Source organism: Sapajus apella, unplaced genomic scaffold (genome assembly GCF_009761245.1).
Source record: "Sapajus apella isolate SASKATOON/1434 unplaced genomic scaffold, GSC_monkey_1.0 scaffold548, whole genome shotgun sequence".
Classification (NCBI taxonomy): Eukaryota; Metazoa; Chordata; class Mammalia; order Primates; family Cebidae; genus Sapajus; species Sapajus apella.
The window spans coordinates 11,145-23,245 of record NW_022437476.1 but is presented as its reverse complement, the minus strand read 5'-3'; the positions used below and the strand labels follow the sequence as shown (position 1 = coordinate 23,245).

The following is a 12,101-nucleotide window of genomic DNA, read 5'->3' as shown; positions in this document are numbered from 1 at the left end:
TCCATTGCATATGTAGTATATATAGCTTAACTTTTACCAAGCTGCCATGTACCCATTCTATTTCTATGTCTTGTTCTTGACTGTGTCAATAATGTAATCAATGGTTCAAAGAGTTCTGTAGCCTACAGCACCTACCATGTGCCAGGGTGTGTGCTTGGTGCTGAAGATACTAAGAAGAATCCATAAATGCTAAGAAGTCCAAAAGTCAAACATGAGAATCACTACTTACCAAACTAATTGCTTTGCAGACATTAGGGAGAGATCAATGATCTCTTTGACAGAAGTACATGAAGAGATACCCTAAGCAAAGAGTCATGGAACCACCAAGAGACAGGCAACTGAGAGATAACTTGGTTTAGAGTATCTTAAGCAAAGAAATAATCAAACAGCACTATTTTAGTTACTGGTGATTCATTGAGGAGGGAGAAAATGTTTAGATTTTCTAAGTCAGTCAGTCCATGCTCTGAATTCTGCCCTAGTTGCTTGCTAGCTATTGATTTTTGGCAAAAAAGTAAACTTTATGATCAGATATTTCCTCATTTGTAATCATGAAGATAATAATACATATATCGAGTTAAATGACAGATGTGTTAAATACTTCTGAATGTAGGAAAAAACTATAAGTCATTGTTAGCTTCATTCACTCTTTTATTCAATATCACAGAAACTAGAATGGGAAAGTCATGTCAAACGCTGAAGTTGAAGTACATAAAAGAACAATATCAGAAGGCAGGTAGGAGGAAGGTTGTATATTATTTGGATAAAATGAAAAAATTTAACATGAAGTAGATAAAAAAGAAAAGACAAGAATAAAAGGATGTGATTGTTCATATAACTCAAGAATCCACAAATAAGTGAGGTTGGATCCAGGGGCTCAAGTGAAATCATGAGATGCCTTCCTCTTAGTCTCCTGGCTCTTGCTGTTCTGTGTTGTTTTTTCCTCAGGTATGCATTCTCTAGTTCATAGCAAAAATAGCCTGTGGCATCTCTAAACTTGCATGGTCTTTAGTGTTTACAATAGTGTTTACAATTTTGAAGTAGAAATGTCTCAGAGATCATATCAATTCCCCCAAAACCCTGTCCTTGCTGAGGCCATATGCCCATCTCTAACCTAATCATTATGTCTAGGGTGGGGAAAGCAACTTTGATGGACCATCATGTACTACATGCCCTGTACAGTGGGTGGGGCCTCATCTCTCCCAAGACTGTCATATGCAGATGATTCAGGTTGGCCAATCAGAAAATTCCAACCCCTGGCACACAGCTCAGAGCTAGGGAAGTACAGTTACTAGAATAACAAAGTTTTTGGTATTTTGTTCGTTTTACTACAGAAGGAGAAAAGGATGAATGGAAAAAGAAAGCCATCAATGTCCACAACTGGAAAGGAGATTGAAATTCAAGATATATAATTAGACTACTGTTATTGGTACCATTTGAGACACAGGCAAAGAGGGAATAAGGCTTCTTATCACCAATACACATACTAGGAAGCTAAACTTATGGTGTTTTATTATCATGAAAATATTTAAAACAATTGCTAGTATCAGTACCACTCTTTGAACTGAGCGAGGAAATCCTGTCCTAGACTCACATTGGAGAGGGACCACTATATCATAAACACAGCCAAAACTAAATTTATTTAAAAACCCAAAGCAGGGCTGGGCATGGTGGCTGACACCTACAGCTCTAACACCTTTCATCTCCCAGAGAAATGCTTCTCCATATCTCTCGTCCTTTGTCCTCAATATAAAAGGCAATTATGAGAAGAGAGGATTTTAAATGTACCCAACACAAAAAAATAAATATTTTGAGGCGATAGATATGCTAATTACCATGATTTGATCATTACATATGATATATATGTATAAAAGTATCATTCTGTACCCCATCAATATGTATATTTATTATGGATCAATAATAAAATTAAAGAAGCAATTGTATTTTGTTGGTGGATTGTGGCACTAGGAGATGGATACTCCTTGGCACTAGGAGAGGTTTGAATGGCAGAAGCTATTAGGATAGAAAAAAAACAAATTAATTAACTTGTCAAATTTGTCCTCTTGGATAACATGAATACAGCACATTCTTGTATAAAAGATTATCATTCCCCCATAGTGCCAATTGTCCATTTTCTTGCTTCTCTTTGCATTCCAGTTTGTGGCTTCATAGAGACTCATCAACTAGCACAGGTTGCACATGGCAGATGAGAAATGTTTTGCAATGTTAAACAATTTATATAAGTCTTAACTTTACCTATTTGTGGCCAATGTAATATGCATAATATTCAAAAGATATGGCACTGATTCATTACATTGGCAAGTACGTAGACAATGAACTCTAAAATTGTGAATAAATTATTCTAGTAAAAATATTTGAGTTGATTTAAGTAAAGTTTAAAAATATAAATAAAACTTTGGCTTAAAATAATCTTGAATTCAGTTTTTGAGATTTATTAAATAAAAATTCTATTTGCCTTTTGATTTGAAGACATTTAAGTACTTTAAAACTTTGTTAAAAACATAAAAATTATTTTGTTTATAAAATCTTTCATATTTATTTTAATTTGAATTTTAATGAGAATATATTCAAATTTCATACACTTTAATGGCTATTTTTAAAAATCCCTAAAATGAGAATGAGTACAAGTCAAGAATGTGATAGAAACATTAAGAAATTAGAGCTCATAAAAGAAAAAAATTGTAAAGAAAAAGGAAAACAGAACGATTTAGAATTATAAACAATGAAAGTAACCACACTTCTGACATGAAAGACCCACATAAAATGTGTGGTTATTACATTACAAATGTTTTATTACATAAAGAATTATTTGTGAAAACAATGTGCATGGGCAAGAAAATTATTCCGACAAATCTTCAACTTGAATATGTGAAAGGAAATACCTATAACTTCAACACTTTAATAAATAAAAATTTAATTACTAATAAAAAATGAGAATGAAAAAGAGAATTATTGAAAGCAAATTTGCAATTTGGAAAAGTCAAACAATTTTGGCTGGCTCATTGAAATATAAAGTTACATTTATGAAATTAGCAAATTCTATGACTAAGGATGATGAAACTAGCTTTGTTATCTTGAGCTTTATTAGATGAAGATATTAGAAAATGGCCATGACATCCTTTTGACATTGTATAAATAGTTTGAGCAAAACATTTCAATTCAAATTAATATATCTGTGCCAGAATTTTAGCCAAAAATTCAGCAGATTTTTTGGTGTCATATACATTGCATGGTTTAAATTTGTCACTGGAGGACATAGTCCCAACTATGCCAATTGTCATTCTTTGAGAAAACTTAAAGATCACATGCAATATTTTCTGAATCTACCAAGGATGGAAAATTTTGATGTAAGACATATTAAACTTGACCTTACAATCACCGTTCAACACCTGATGGGAATGCCAACCAAATGCTGTTAAAAACCATTAAATTTACTTTAAACAAGGTAAGAGAAGATCCTTAAAAACACAGTGAACCAGGCCAGTCATGGTGGCTCATGCCTGTAATCTGAGCACTTTGTGAGGCTGAGGTGGGTAGATCACCAGACGTTGGGAGTTCGAGACCAGCCTCCCCAACATGGAGAAACCCTGTCTCTACTAAAAATACAAAATTAGCCATGCGTGGTGGCACATGCCTGTAATCCCAGCTACTCAGGAGGCTGAGGCAGGAGAATCACTTGAACCCTGGAGGCGGATGTTGCAGTTAGTCAAAACAGTGCCATTGTACTCCAGCCTGAGCAACAAGAGCAAAGCTCCATCTCAAAAAAATAGAAAAGAAAAGAAGTGTTGCTTGCTGTTAAGAATGTTAGCAAAAGCTTATGAACACCATTACCAATATGAAATAAATGCCTTTTAAAAGGGTAAAGAGATATTGCTTAAGCTTTTAGAGAAAATGTTTTTATATGGATTTACAAACATATATATGTATATATGCTGTATATAACTTGTCACTTACCTGAAACTCAGAAAAATGTATCTAAGTTAAAAGAAACTACATGTGAAAATGTAAAAAGTGATATTACAATAACATAAAATAAATTTGAGAAAGAAATCAATTTTGGCCGAACATTTTTGTCACTCTGAAAGAAAGGATTCATACATAAAAACTCTGGCATTCGTTTCTATATAGGCTATTTTAAGACCATTAGAGATAATAGTCTACTCTCAATTAAAGAGAGAGAACTAGTCCTTTGTAGGGACATGGATGAACCTGGAAACCATCATTCTCAGCAAACTGACAGAAGAGCAGAAGATCAAACACCGCATGTACTCACTCATAGGCGGGTGTTGAACAATGAGAACACATGGACACAGGGAGGGGAGCACTACACACTGGGGTCAGTTAGGGGAAAATAGGGGAGGGACAGTGGGGGGTGGGGAGCTGGGGAGAGATAGCAAGGGGAGAAATGCCAGATGTAGGTGATGGGGAGGAAGGCAGCAAATCACACTGCCACGTGTGTTCCTATGCAACAATTTTGCATGTTCTTCACATGTACCCCAAAACCTAAAATGCAATAAAATAAATAAATGGGGAAAAAAAAAGAGAGAGAACTAGAGAATTAGATAAGGCCTTTTTGTTCTCTTTGTAATATTACAGCATTAAAATTTTGATAGAAGAACTTAAGTAATACTGTACATATCTACGTATTGCTTCTAGAAATAGTATCAAATTGAGATATAAGTGATAGCAATTTATATGATGAAATTTAAATATTTTGTAACATCTCTGTGATGAAGATAATTTCTTACATTTGACCCTATTACAATGTTTGAACATACTATACAAAATTTATGGCTCATTTACAACTTAAACATTGTTTTAAATATTATTTTCTTGTCAGCTCCTATTACTGTTGCCTCAGAAAACAAATTTTCTACAAATTGAAAATAACAAAAATGGCCAGGTACAGTGGCTCAGGACTATAATCTCAGCACTTTGGGAGGCTTAGGTGGGTGGATTGCTTGAGCTCAGGAGTCGGAGACCAGCCTGGACAATGTGGTGAAACCCCATTTCTGCTATTAATAAAAATACAAAAAAATTAGCCTTGTATGGTGTTGCACACCTGTGGTCCCAGCTACCTGGGAGGCTGAGGTGGGAGAATCACCTAAGCATGCAAGTCAAGGCTATGGTGAGCCAAGATCTCACTGCTCCGCTCCACTCCAGCCTGATCTACATAGTGATACTCTGTCTCAAAAGAGACAGAGAGAGAGAGAGAGAGAGAGAGAGAGAGAGAGAGAGAGAGAGAGAAAGAGAGAGAAAGAGAAAGAGAGAGAGAAAGAGAAACCAAGAAAGAAAGAAAGAAAGAAAGAAGAAAGAAAGAAAGAAAGAAAGAAAGAAAGAAAGAAAGAAAGAAAGAAAGAAAGAAAGAAAGAAAGAAAGAGAGAGAAAAGAAAGAAAAAGAAAGAAAGAAGAAAGAAAGAAGAAAGAAAGAAAGAAGAAAGAAAGAAAGAAGAAGAAAGAAAGAGAAAAGAAAGAAAGAAAAAGAAAGAAAGAAAGAAGAAAGAAAGAAAGAAGAAAGAAAGAAAGAGAAAGAAAGAAAGAGAGAGAGAAAGAAAAGGAAGGAGGGAGGGAGGGAAGGAAAGGAAGGAAGGAAGGAAGGAAGGAAGGAAGGAAGGAAGGAAGGAAGGAGGGAAGGGGAAAGAACAAATATTCCAGAAACCATAATAATTCAAGGAAAATGATCTAATTCTAATTGGGCATTGCTTTCAATTAAGCAAACATTATGCAAAAATATTGATTAAAGGAATATAATTAGAATATTTTTTTCTGAAATGAAGGCAAGGAAAATAAATGTCTTGGAATAAATATATATCTTATGAATTGTGTCCATTTTATTTCTTTTTCATTTTTGTATTTATTTTTTTTGACATGGAGTCTCGCTCTGTCACCCAGGCTGGAGAGCAGTGGTGCCATCTCAGCTCACTGCAACCTCCACCTCACAGGTTTGAGCTATTTTCCTGCTTCAGCCTTCCGAGTAGCTGGGATTACAGGTGTGTGCCATCACACCTAGCTAATTTTATTTTGTATTTTTAGTAGAGATGGGGTTTCACCATGTTGGCCAGGCTGGTCATGAACTCCTGACCTCAAGTGATCCACCTGCCTTGGCCTCCCAAAGTGCTGGGATTACAGGCATGAGCCACCGTACCCAGCCCCATTTTATTTCTTAACCAATGTAACCAGTTTATAAATAGAACACCCAGACATATGTAACAATAGAAAATTGTAGACATCTTTGATATTTTGACAGCTTTCAGTCATATCAAAACCATAACTTTATACATATTTTTAAAGTTTTGATAATATGAAGATATATTTGCCTAAGTAAAATTTTAGAACATATCTTATTTACCAATTATGTTCACTTGACTTACAGCTTTTGTATATTGATATAAATGTACTCCGTTTGCACTTCCCCATAACTCACATGTTAGGAGCAATCATCGTTAGTAAATCTCAGTGTTTAGCTGGAGGAAACATTCTTTACAAAAAATTGGTTCTCATCCCCATTTCACAACTTACGGGAAGGTCAATGCCTGCCTATGATTTCTTTGAATCCTCAGAAATTTATATTCTCATACTTACCTCTTTCTCCTGCTGCATTAGTTCGGTTTCTAGTTTGCTTAATGTCTAAAACGTACTTCTCCATTCATGTGTTCACCTTGGTGTGGAGACAGCATTTTTTCTGCTTCCAATTTCTAACATATGGTATCTATCAGACTTTACCAAAAGTTTGAAAACATGCTGTGCATGTTGGTCGTCCCTGCCCTAGGTTATTGTAGCCACACTGCCATGAAAAGTAGTTCATTTGTGGCACCTAATGGACTGCAAAGGCTTTTTCCTGTTTCAGGCTCCTTTTCACTCCCATCTTTCTTTCCATCTGCTTCACACTCATTTCCGTCTCATATCCACCCTCACTCCTATGGGCTCTGAATTCTTTCCATACAGAACAGAGCTCTCTGTAGTCCCTACTCCAAAGCTCAGTTCCAGGCCCACAGTGGTTGCACCAATATCCATTAAGGTGCAGTCCACATTAGCAGCAGAAAAGACCAGCAGCATCCCCGAGATTATTTTTAACAAGATCTATCCCCCAGTCCCCTTTAGAAGGAAGCTGCTGTTTTAAGTGGAAGTATTCACTTTTTTTCTCAGTTTCACTAGAAATAGTTTCATAATGATAAGAATGTAGGCTGGTGACCCATCAGGACCTAAGCATAGCAGCATGGCTGCTGCTAGTGGGTGTTGCATTCATTCAGAATCACACAATAATTAGATGGATAGCATAGTTTTATGTGGAGCGAAAACCTCCTCACACAGAGGAATGAATAAAAGTAAAATAGAGGTACACTTGTAGATCTGAAAAACGGGTTTCATGGGTTAGTCAATGGGGAATAACCCCCAGGAGGAGGGGTGGTTACCTGAGTGTTAGGATGCTGGATGTGCTTGTCTGAGTGTGACTCTCATTTCCTCCCAGGGAGCTACTAGGGATTAGGGCTTAGGTAAAGGGGAAGCTGATTGCTTCAGCTTACCAAAGGGCTCTCCATAAAAGAACACTTAGGGAAAACAAGATCACTTTGGGGAACAGTAGCTCTTTCCCACTTATCCACACCATCTCTAGGAAAGGCAAGAGTTCACTGGTGACCATGTGTCTATCCTGCTACCCCTTCCATCCTCAAGAAGACTCTTACTGGCCCTCATATGAAAGTTCTCCCTTGTTCTTGATGCAGAGAAGTGTCTCCAGACATTTATTCCTAGACGCATATCATATAGTTTTTAATCTATGTTTTCATCTAGAAGATTCACAATTTCAGGCCTTACATTTAAGTATTTAATCCATTTTGACTTAATTTTTGTACATAATGTGAGATAAAGATCCAATTTTATTCTTCGAAGTGTGGATATCCAGTTTTCCCAACATCCTTTATTGAAAAGACTGTCCTTTTCCCATTGTGCATTCTGAGACCCTTTGTGAAAATTAATTGACCATAATTGCACGAGTTCATTTTTTGGGCTATCAATTTTGTTCTTTTTTATGTGTCTGTTTTTATAATGATATCATGCTATTTTAATTACTATAATTTTGTAATATAGCTTAAAGTCTGGTAGTAAGATGCCTCCAGCTTTGTTCTTTTTGTGCAGAATAGTTTGGCTATTCAGGGTTTTCTGTGGTTCAAACAATTTTAGATTTTGTTCTATTTCTGTGAAAAATCACACTGGAGTCTTGATAGGGATTCCATTAAATCTATAGATCACTTTTTGTAGTATAAACATTTTAACAATATTAATTCTTCCAAACCATAAACATGATATATATTTCCATTTATTTGTTTCTTCTTCAATTTATTTCATCAAAGTTTTATAAATTTTAGTGTATAGATTTTTCATCTCTTTAATTAAATGTTTTCCTAAGTATTTTAATTTTCTAGCTATTGTAAATGGGATTTAAAAAACCTTTTCTTCAGATAGTTTGTTGGTAGTATTATAGAAGTACTGTTTTTGTCTATTGATTTTGTATCCCAAAACTGTACTGTATTTGTTTATTAGTTCTGACTTTTTTTTTTGAGATGGAGTCTTGCTCTGTTGCTCAGGCTGGAGTGCAGTGGTGCAATCTTGGCTCACTGCAACCTCTGCCTCCTGGGTTCAAGTGATTCTCCTGCCTCAGCCTTCTGAGTAGCTGGAATTACAGGTGCACACCACCACACCAAGCTAATTTTTGTATTTTTAGTAGAGACGGGGTTTCACCATGCTGGTCAGGCTGGTCTCAACTCCTGACCTCATGATCCGCCCACCTCTGCCTCCCAAAGTGTAGTTCTGACATTTTTTTGATGGAGTCTTTAGGGATTTCTATGTCAAATCATATCATCAATAAATAGCAACAATTTCCCTTCTTCCTTTTCAATTTGGATGCTTTTTATAGCTTTCTCTTTCCTAATTGCTCTGGCAAGGACTAACTATACTATAATGAATAGAAGTGGATAACTTTGTTTTATTGCTGGTTTTAGAGAAAAAACATTCAACTTTCATTGTTGAGTCCAATGCTAACTGTTCTCTTGTCATATATGACTTTTATTGTGTTGAGGGACATCCTTTTTATCCTAACCTGTTAAGAGTTTTTATCACAAAAGAATGCTCAGATTTGTCAAATCCTTTTTTCTCCATCTAATATGATGATCACATGGTTTTTGTTCCTTCATTCTGTTTAAGCGGTGTATCACATTTATAGATTTTCATATGTTGAATCATCCTTTTATCCCTGGGATAAATATCACTTGATCATGTAAATAATACTTTTAATGTAAGGTTGAATTTAGTTTGCTAGTGTTTTGTTGAGGATTTTTGTATCTATATTCAACAAGGATACTGACATGTAATTTTTTTTTTCTGTAATGTTCTTGTCTGGCTTGCTATCAGGGTGATGTTAGCTTTGTTAAAAAAAAAAAGAAAGTAATGTTTTCTCTTTGACTTTGGAAAAGTTTGAGAATAACTGGTATTTGTTCTTTAAATATTTGATAGAATTCAGCAGAAAAGTCATCAGGTTCTGCAATTTTTTGATGGAAAACTTTTTACTATTGATTCAATCTCTTTATTCATTATTGAACTCTTTGCATTTTCTATTTCTTTATTATTGTATCTTGGAATTTATATATTTTCTAGGTTATCCAGTTTGGTGTTGTGTAATTTTTCATGGTAATATGTTATGATCCTTTGTACTTCTGTAGTAGCAGTTGTAATTTGTCCTCTTTGATTTCTGATTCCCTTTATTTGAGTCTTCGCTCCCTTTTCTCAGTCTAGCTAACAGTTTGTTGATTTTGTTTAACTTTTCAAAAAAACAACTCTTGGTTTCATTGATTTTTTTGTCTCTGTTTCATTTATTTCTGCTCTAATCTTTGTGATTTTCTTTCCTTTGCTAGCTTTGAGTTTAATTTGTTCTTCCTTTTTGTTCCTTGAGATGTATCACTAGGTTGTTTATCTGATATCTTTCTTGTTTTAAAAATAAGCATTTTTTGCTATAAATTTTCCTCTCAGAACTGCTTTTGCTCCACCCAATATGTTTTGTATGTTGTGTTTTCATTACCATTTGACTTAAGATTTTTCCTATTTTCTTTTTGACATTTTTCTATGACCCATTGGCGTCTCAGGATCATGATGTTTAATTTCCACATATTTGTGGATTTTCCAAGATTTTCTTGTTATTGTTTTTTTTTCGTAATCTTTGCCTTTTAATATAAGATTTTGTTTCATCATTTCTGAATGTAACACATTTCTTCTAAAAATAGAGCTCTCTGCTTGTTCTGAAACTTCTTAGAGTTCACAGGGAGGTGAAGGGGAATAAGGCTTACTGTAATTCTGGGATGACATTGTCAGTTTCATAGTCATAGATAAATTTTTCAAGGGATCCTGGATGCTCACAGCAAGGATGAGTTCATTTCAAATCCATGGTACTGAAGAAGCGTGACAAAGCGTTTCGAGGCCCCATCTGTGCCTGGCGTGGACTCCGGAACACATTACTGACCAAACAGAGCACCAGACAGCAGCGGCCCCTCTCCCAGGAGGTACAGGAGACAGGGTGACCCCGCACACATCTACCAGAAGATGACAGGGTGCTCTCCTAACACACTGGTTAAGAATGTAAGGGTACAGACCCAAGATGTAGGAATGCAGGGCTGAATATGTAAACTCCTGCCCTGGGCCAATGCAGACCTGGATTTAATATCGCGAAACTTGCTGGGATTTTCTCACAATACAGATGAAGAGTCAGAATCTCCCCCACCCCCAAGGAAGAGCCTGGTTAGCTCCTGAACTCAAAGATGCCCTTGACGTACCCAGTGAGTCCACTCTTGGTCTTCTGTTCCAACTTGTCCTTAAGGGGTGGGAAAGCCACATGATTGAGGGCCAGGTCAAAAAACAAAGGCTTGCAGGGGATGGGCTGGAAGCCTGGTGGGAAGTGCACAAGGTTGGCTTGCTTGGTGACCAGGAAAAGGTCCAAGCAGACTGTCTCAAACCGTTCAACCAGAGACTTATTGTCCTTGACTTGGAAGGAGGTTTGATGAGAATTATCTGAATCAAGGATGACCATGGCCTGCAGGGAGCACTTCTCCGACCGCACTTGAGTAATGAGCTCTTCCATGTCAGGCAGGTCCGTTAGGCTGTTCTTGAAGGCGCCAGCATCAGAATTTACTTCATTTGCATATTTCAGGACTCTATCATACAGGACAAGGGTTTCGCTCCACGTCTTCACCAGCACATAGGACTGAGAAATGAAAAAACACCTGTAAGCTTTAAATACCAGAGTCTTGAGGCCTATCTCTTTCTGGAAGGCTTTGTCCTCCTCTATACCAGGAAGCTGGAGCAATTCCACCAGATTCCGTAGGATGATGTTGTAGAGCCAGATCAGGTCCTGGGGCTGGGGGGAGCACTTGCTGTCATCCTCTGGCTGCTGCTGCAGCAGAGCCCTCTACAGACCTTTGGCCATGTTCTCATTATGCTTGATTGCCGTTGACAGGTTGATGTAAGTCAGGTAGCTGTGCAAGTACTGAAGATTAGACACCTTCCCCGACTCTAGTTTCATAACGTTGAGGTTAGAAAAAAGTGGTGATATGATTTCAATTCTCTTAAATTTATATAGACTTGTTTCATGGCCTAACATATGTTGTATCCTGGAGAATGTTCAAGGCATGCTTGAAAACAATGTGTATTTTGTTGCTTTTGGATGAAACTTTCTTTACATATCTGTTAGTACTATTTGGTCTAAAATATAGTTCAAATCCATGATTGTTCATTAATTTTCTGTGTGAATAATCTGTCTATTGTTGAAAATCAGTGACTGAAATCTCCTGCTATTATTGTATTGCAGTCGCTCTCTCCCTTCAGATCCTTTAGTATTGCCTTAATATATTTACATGCTCTAATATTTGGTGTGTATGTGTGTAAGTGTGTGTGTGTGTGTGTGTGTGTGTGTACAGCCGTTACATCCACTTGATTAATTGACCTTTTAATCATTATATAATTACCTTCATTATCTCTTTTTATAGTTTTTAACTTAAATACTATATTGTCCAATATGAGTATAGCTACACCTTCTATCTTTT

At 36.3% G+C, this 12,101-nt stretch overlaps 1 pseudogene across 1 annotated transcript; it reads right to left on the bottom strand.

The window, feature by feature from the left end:
• Positions 1-10,217: 10,217 nt before the first annotated feature.
• LOC116546051 lies at positions 10,218-11,581 on the bottom strand (annotated as a pseudogene). Its single transcript, XR_004266563.1, has one exon. The product of XR_004266563.1 is annotated as a signal recognition particle subunit SRP68 pseudogene (transcript).
• Positions 11,582-12,101: the final 520 nt, after the last annotated feature.